Genomic DNA, 9021 nt, shown 5'->3' on the forward strand with positions numbered 1-9021 from the left:
TAATGAACGATCGAACCAATGAACGAACGAACGAAAGAAAAAACGAAAAAAGAACAAACAAACAAAAGGAAAGAAAGAAAGAAAGAAAGAAAGAAAGAAAGCAGGTAATCTTGACATGAATCTAGATTGTAACAGATAGGATATGTGGCATTTTGTTGTTGGGTGTAGATGAAACGCTTGTGTCAGTTCAGATTGACTTCTCTCAAGTACCTCAGAAACATTTGACAGTGTTCCTACTATACTCTCCATACAGTAAACACATTCCTGCAGATATCCTCATGAGGTCTTCAGTGTTTCTGTTCAGATCTGAGATAAAGTCTCCCGCTCCTGCCATTATGACAGATTGATAAATCAAGTAAAATGATGCAGCGCTGCCTCAGTGACAGTTCAGTAAAGGATGATGTGCCCCAATAGTGCCTAATTTTTAATTTCTGTGCTCTCAGTAGGTTGTGTTGTCCAGTTCTGAATTATTGGAATTAAATTCATCCAGAGTGCAGAGAAATGTAAATAAACATACAAAGTTATTTGGGTGTTTTTCAGTTATGAAAACGTCTTATTCAACATCTCTAATCCTACCCAACTAACACCTTAATAACTGTTAATAAGCAACAAATTAGGAGTTTTTTGAGCCAAAAGTCGCATCAAATGGTTTATTAACAGCAAGAATTGTACCTTAAAATAAACATTTAATCATCGTTATGTAATCGTTCATGTTATTTCAAGCACAGTATTTCAACTACAATAACCTTCTTCAGTTGATGTAAACACAATGAGTAATTTGGCACGATCTTCGGGAAGTTCTTCAGAAATTGAAAAGTGTGACAAAGTTATACACGTCTCCGCCCAATGCGTGATTGCTTGTTAGATGTTAAAATAACTTTAAGCCACTAATAAAACATCTCACACTATAAAAATACTCCTAACAGTTCACATTTGTGGCAAGTGTTTTCCGTTTATCTACAGTTGTGAAGTGCATAATGGGATGTTGATCTCTGCTCTGTCCACTTTTGATGCTGAAAATTCAACACTGCAGTTTAACAAAGTGACTTTTATTGATATTTTAGTAGTTTGAACTAATATGATGTATAAGAAATCAAGAAATAAGTCTGTAAAATAACATACAATATACTGGCAGTTTACTACAAGGCTTTTGTAGTGTATTATACACCAACCCAGACACTCACTTTAAATGATTAAAAATGTTAATTAAAGTCACCTTTTTTAAGCGTGAATCTCATGATAACTATAACAAAAGTACAAAACAGTATTACTGCTTTAAAATATTTCAGACATATGGACAAATGATGGATAAGTGGAGCAACATTTTATTAAATGACAAAATAAAAAAAACTAAGATATAAACAAAAAAGTGAAGTAATAATTTTTACATCATTTATATGTGTATGTATACTAATAAGTTGTCATTTTCACATTTTAGAATATTTGAAAAACTAAATTAATTAAAAAATATATATATAAATAAAAGCAATAAATAAATAAATAAATAAATAAATAAATAAATAAATAAATAATGCAGATCACAAGTCTTTATCTATTTAAATAAATAAGTAAATAAATAAATAAATAAATAAATAATGCAGATTACAAATCTTAATCTATTTAAATAAACAGGTAAATAAATAAATAAGTGAATAATTAAATTAATAATGCAGATTACAAGTCTTAATATATTTAAATAAATATGCAAATAAATAAATGATTGCAAATTGCAAGTCTTAATATATCTAAATAAATAAATAAATAAATAATGCAGATTACAAATCTTAATCTATTTAAATAAGTAAATAAATAAGTAAATAAGTAAATAAATAAATATTGTAGATTACAAGTCTGTATCCATTTAAATAAATACACAAACAAATAAATAAACAAATAAATAAAAAAATGCAAATTGTAAGTTTAAATCTATTTAAATAAATAAATAAGTAAATAAAATTCAGATTAGAAGCCTAAATGCATATTACAACTCCTAATTTATTTAAATAAATTAATGCAAATTACAAGTCTTAATCTATTAGATTAAATAAATAAATACATAAATAAATAAACAAATAAATCTTTCACAAACATTTTTTTTTCCCATAATGCCACTCAAAGGCAAAAATAAATGCGAAAAAAATAAAAAAACAAGAATCACAAAATATTAAAAACTGCTAATTTATGGAATTTTTGCTGTAAAAATGAGCCTATTTTTAAAAATAAGTTTAGTGTTCCTTTAAAGTCAGAACAAATATTTTTAATTTTCAGAAAAGCACCTGTTGCATGTGCCCCATAACCACACACTAACGTTGTTTGCCTTTTGCAATGAGCGGTGTCCTGAAAATAACAGAGAAAACAACAAAACAACAATGGCACGATGCCTTTGACAGAAGCGCCGTCTGATGCCAGAGAATTCCTGCCTGATCATTTGATAAGCAGCCTGTGATTATCATTCCAGTAGCTGTTTAAACACGCAGAGACACATTTGTTGACAGCTCAGGTAATGTTTGCAGTGCGTGCATGACTCTGAATGACAACCTGTTCTCACTCATGAGGGTACAGCACGGCCAACAATAGCCCATCCACACATCTGCATGCACTTTATTCCATTACTCCTATGTTGGGTTATTTATTTGAAGCTCAAAATTGTTCGCCCTCCAGTTAATTTTTTTTTCAAATATTTCCCAAATGATGTTTAACAGAGCAAGGAATTTTTCACTGTATTTCCTATAATATTTTTGCTTTTGAAGAAACCAGTTAATCTGGAAGTGACGATTTTGTTCTCTTTGAGTCGTTAGATGGAAACGCTGTTTAATTCGCACATCTTATTCAGTTGAAGTCAGAATTATTAGCCCCCTTTTGATTTTGATTTTCTTTTGTAAATATTTCCCAAATGATGTTTAACAGAGCAATGAAATGTTCACAGTATGTCTGATAACATTTTTTCTTCTGGAGAAAGTCTTATTTGTTTTATTTAGGCTAGAATAAAAGCAGCTATTAATTTTTTTAAAAACATTTTTGGGACAAAATTATTAGCCCCTTTAAGCTAATTTTTTTTCGATAGTCTACAGAACAAACCCTAGTTATAGAATAACTTGCCTAATTACCCTAACCTGCCTAGTTAACCTTATTAACCTAGTTAAACATTTAAATGTCACTTTAAGTTGTATAGAAGTATCTTGAAAAATATCTAGTCAAATATTATTTACTGTCATCATGGCAAAGAGAAAATAAATCTGTTATTAGAAATAAGTTTTTAAAACTATTATGTTTAGAAATGTGCTGAAATAATCTTCCCTCCATTAAACAGAAATTGGGGAAAAAAAAAAAAAAACAGTGGCGCTTATAATTCAGGGGGGGGGCTAATAATTCTGATTTCAACTGTATGTGATATTTCAGTTTTGAAAATATATTTTATTTGTTTATATTTGGATGGAATGATAGCTTGTGACTCATTTACTTTAACTTGCCTAAGTAACCTATTTTAGTCTTTAAAAAATATCTTGAAAAATATCTATTAAAATATTATTAAAACTATTATGTTTAGAAATGTGTTGAAAAAGTTTCCTTTCCGTTAAACAGAAATTCGTGAAAAATATCCCGTGAGATTAATAACTGAGGCGGACTTCAACTGTATGTTTAACAGGTTCAGGTAACATTTCCTTTTTTATGTTTCAACATGCGGTTTTCTACTTCCAATTCTGCATGCCGTGGCAAAGCATAAAGCCTTTGTTCAGTACAGCTTGCACTTGTGTAGGCAAAACAAATGTGCATACTTTAGCTTTTGGGATTTATTGGTGGTGTTGGGTAAGATATAAGAAACTGAGCATTATAAATCATAATAAACCATATTTTTATAAACATTATAAATTGTATGTTTAGTTGAAACATCGTGTAATATGTCTATAAACTTTATATTGCTTTGCCACATGCATGGTTGATGACATTTTATAATAAATCAGTATCTGCAAGGCCAGAAAAAAAAGCCTTAAAAAGTGTCAAGTTGACTTTACTTAGTTTCAAGAGTTCCCACTTAGCTGATGATTAAATATGAGCTACTTTGGCATGCTGTCCTGGGAGAGAGCCCTGAGCTCATAAGATCCTCGAGCCCGGGGATCCCTCCCATTGCAAGGCGAGAGGGGAGTTTGAGCTTAGGTAGATCTCGAGAACTCCCCTGCTGTAGTAGATAATGAACAGAAAATGATTGCTTTTAGGAGATAACTACTAACTTGGAGCATGTCTGTGGTGCCGATTTGGATTAGTCAATTAACTTAAGTTGCATGTGTGAATCTCATGCTAACCATAACAACAGTACAAAAAAAAAGACTGCTTTAGAATATTTCAGACATATGGACAAATGTTGGATAAGTGGAGCATAAATAAATGAATACATAAATGCAAAAAAATGCATAAATAAACAATAAATAAATAAATAAATAATTTAATAAATAATGCAGATTACAAGTTTTAATCTAAATAATTTTTTTTAAAAATAAGTAAATAAAATAATAAGTAAAAAAAATGCAGATTACAAGTATAAATCTATTAAATAAATAAATAAATGAACAAATAAACAAACAAACAAATAAATAAATAAATACATTTATTAAAATTAATGCAGATTACAAGTCTTAATCTATTTTTAAGAAATAAATAAGTAAATAAATAAATGCAAATTACAAGTCTTAATCTATTTACATAATTAAATAAATAAATAAACAAACAAATAAATAAATAAATAAATAAAATGCAGATTACAAGTCTTAATATTTTTGCATAAATAAATAAATAAATAAATAAATAAATAAATAAATAAATAAATAAATAAATCTTTCACAAACATGTTGAAGTTTTACATATATTTTTAACTGACAACATTCAATTAATTTACTTAACATACAAAATTAAACAAACAAACCAAAAAAATCGAATTAGTTAGGAGCAAATTGTGGATGTATAAATTATGATGTAATTATGTTTTTTGGGGTGAACTATCTATTTAATACATACAAACTTTTTGCATTTCGGAATAATAGACATATATTAAAGGAAAATAAACATATACATATATGACCTAGTGCCCTTTTGCTTTTTCTCTGCAGCAGATGATTTGCATAAGCAGCAGCAGGTGCAATATTAGTTTTCATGCGCATTCTTCTCATTGTTCACCTCAGGCTGTTAACTAAATCATCATGGCTTGTTCTTTTGTTCTGAATGTTTTATCAAACACATGGTCAAATAATTCAGCACACGTTCATCAAACACAGGTTCAGGTATGAAAAACCTTTGCATGTTTGTCCTCCTATAATCTCTGGCACACGCTAACAGCATTTCTTTGTTAGTGTGCTGTGGAATTGCTTTCATTTGCGATTATGCATTTGTTCGTCTATTTCATCCTTCTTGTTTTATTATCATTATTATTTCATGCTACAGGCTTGGATTAAACATCACGAGAGCTGATCAGAAAAGGTACAAGCCTCAGGTTGAAAACAAACCTAAATGCCATGCGAGTGTTTAAAGTTTACAGCCTTATTTTTTTTGTTCTCGACTTCAAAGCAAACAGAAAATTGCTGAATCATTTGGACTGAAAGACTGAGTTTAAAGCTGCAGATGTTCCCCTGGTTTTTTAATAGCTACGGTATAAAAAAAATGCAAGGTTTCACACAATACATTCACATTTTCCCAACACAAATCGATTAAATTAAGTGGATTGTATATGTAACAAATACAGTTGAAGTTAGAATTATTAGCCGTCCTAAATTATTAGCCCACCTGTACATTGTTGTCTCCATTTCTTAACATGATCGTTTTATTAACTAATATCTAATTTCTGGTTTCTTTTGTCATGATGACAGCACATAATATTTGACTAGACTTTGGTAGCAAACAATTCTGGCCCAGATGTGGCATAAAGCTGGCACAGGAGGCATTCATCCGGCACTGGCATATGTGGACCAAAAATGGCCCTGGTTTGGCAGAGTTGGCATCGTCTTTAATAAGGGTGTCACGATCCTCCAAATCCTCGATTCGATTACATTTTCAATTCTAAAGTCACGATTCGATTCGATTTAAAAAAGAAAAATTCAACAAAATCATTAACAAATTATACAGTAAATGAATAAAGGTAAGTTACACACATAATTGCCTCCTGTCAATCAATTTTTCTACGGGACTCGTGAATAGGCAGTGATCTGTGTCATTATAATGGCATCGGTAAAAAACGTGCACAACCAACAGGAACCAGCCAACAGTATCTGAGGTGTTCGCTAAAATTACCAAGTACAAGTGTGAAAGTGAAAGATTGAAGCAGTCTACTGACCCGCTGACTGCCTGGACCCGCTGTCTCGAGCTCATGACAATGTGTGTGCGTCTCTGTGTGTGTGTGTGTGTGTGTGTGTGTGTGTGTGTGTGTGTGTGTGTGTGTGTGTGTGTGTGTGTCACGTGATGTACGTTGTCAGAGGTAGTGAGGAAGGAGGGCTGCTCAGAAATGCAAAACGCCAGTGTGGATGTGGATCGTTATAGTTTTAAAATGCCATTTAAAAACTAAGACCTAACAATGTAAACATGGCCTGGGTGTGTATTTTTCACGAGCGGATTTGCAACGGGGGCGGGGCGGAGGATCGCGATGCCGGTGTTGTCTTTCGGCTTAACCCTAATACATAGCAGAACTTGCAAACTGTGTTTTTTTTTTTTTGTCGACAACACGAACGTTGTCAACATAACTCACTGGAAATCCAAAATTCTTTCACACCGGCGACTTCATTGAAAGAGGAAAGGGTTTAAGCTCTGTCGACGGGTCTCCTGCTTCTGCAGTTTAACAAGCTCTTCAACAAGCCTGTTTTTTTTCCGCTTGGAAAGCCAAGCTGACGTGACATGGGGGCATGGCAGCATCGACGATTCCATTTTTTGATTCGATAATCGAAATTGAGCATGAATTTCGATCGCTTTCGATTTAAAAATCGTGACACCCTTAGTCTTTAAGGTGGCACACAAGATTTAGGCCAAATGTAAAATGTAGTATTTGGCCCAGATGTTAAAAATTGATATGTGGACTGTGTAAATTTGACCTGTATTGACCCACTTTTAAAATACATTAAAATTATTTGTGAGTAACAAAAAAATTCTACCAATTAGGGGTGGGTTTCCAAAACCAACGTTAGCCTACTATGGTTGCAGGTTCCGTCATTACAAACATAGCTTGTTGATTTGCTGTTTCCCAAATCCATCGCTTCAACAAACATTCGCAAACTGTGTCGCAAACTTGAGCACTTGCAACTACACCTCTGGAGCTGTCATTAGAAACATAGTTCCTGGTTGTGTTCTATTACCACTTATCCCCCCTATGCCCTATTCATTTAGAACACTCTAACATTCAAAGTTGGAATTAATAAAAAAATAAAAGCATTAAAAGCATCTCTCTTAGGTGTAATTTGCTTTCAAACTATTTTTACAGTTCAGTTTTAGCGCTCTTCATGTTTACAATTGTGCTCCCTTCCCAGTGCACTTTGAAAAAATTTTATGTCAAATTGAACACAGCCTCATGGCGAAAGCTATAGGTGACACAGCGGTCTCTGGTGGATTTGCAAAAGCAAAAATTGGAAAAAAAAAGTACCTCCTGGGATGTATTTGGCCAACATAGACTAATTCTGAAAACATAGCCCTATATACAATTCTGGAGATCACAAATCATGTAGCCAGAGGTATGTATGGCTGCATTTCATTTTTAAAACGAATGCTATGGGGTTGTATGGTTCTGAGACGCAGAGAGGAGTTGACCATGATGACGAGACTTGAGTCTGGCGAAGAAAGCAGGTAAGACAAAAACAAAAGCCCAAAAAATTCAACAAACAAGTAAATAACTACAATAATCTGAAAACGTGGTAAAAATCAGGCAGCCCCATGAGCTTTTATTCTTCTGGATTCCTTTTGAAAGCACTATCAGTTGGGTTTCGGGAAGGAGGAGGGTGGGTCAGTCAATTGGTCGGTCAGTCAGTCAGTAAGTCAGTCAGTCAGTCAGTCAGTCAGTCGACGGCAGCCTCTGGTGGATTTATGTGAGAACAGCAGGTGAGAATTGCACTTGCGAGAAAAATTTGAGACCTAAAAAAGTGTACAAAGTGGCCTCTGGTGGATTCCTGAAAACAATAAACGGCAAAAAACATACCTCCTGGGACATATTTGGCACTCTCTAGAAATGTATATAGGGGTACATTTTTAGAATGAGCCTGATTGGTTTACTAGACAATCAAAACAAATATTGCTTAAATGGGCTAATAATATTGACCTTAAAATGTTTTTAAAAATTAAAACTGCTTTTATTCTAGCCGAAATAAAACAAATAAGACTTTCTCCAGAAGAAAAAATATTACACGAAATACTGTGAAAAATTCCTTGCTCTGTTAAACATCATTTAGGAAATATTTGAAAAAGAAAACATTTAAAACAGGGCTACTAATTCAGACTTTAACTGTATATAGTGTCCTTCCAAAAAAGGAAAGTGATGTCTATGTGTGCATGTTTAATGAAGTGTATTAAGTGTATTCTACATAACACCATTTGACGACAGAGCAGCTTTAAAGAAAGTGATGTATATTGAAAGTGGTTGCCCTATGATCACTAGCCAGTAAACCACTTTTTAGTGCTATTTAACCCCATTTTAGAGTACATAACGTGTAAGAGTAACATCCATATATTAGCGTTGCATGTCTCCAATAGAAGCTGTGACTTCATCGAGCTGAGCATGCCTTTACTCAGCGTTCATTAACAGCTGCTGACTCTGAACTTCTGAGTGCTGCTTCCTAAAGAATCTCAGTGTAATTCAGCCCAAAAACAGATGGCAAATGCAGACGCCCTGCTTTAGATCAATGATATACATTGATAACACGACTCTATAGTCCCCAGCAATGCACAGGGAACATGAAGCACTTTCTTAAAACAGTTGCACCAAAGTAGATCGATTCTTAAAGGGACAGTTCAGCTGGAAAAGAGCATTTGCTAATCATTTTACTCACTCTCGGAATAAGA

Source organism: Danio rerio, chromosome 1 (assembly GCF_052040795.2).
Source record: "Danio rerio strain M-AB ecotype USA chromosome 1, GRCz13ab, whole genome shotgun sequence".
In the NCBI taxonomy this organism is placed as follows: Eukaryota; Metazoa; Chordata; class Actinopteri; order Cypriniformes; family Danionidae; genus Danio; species Danio rerio.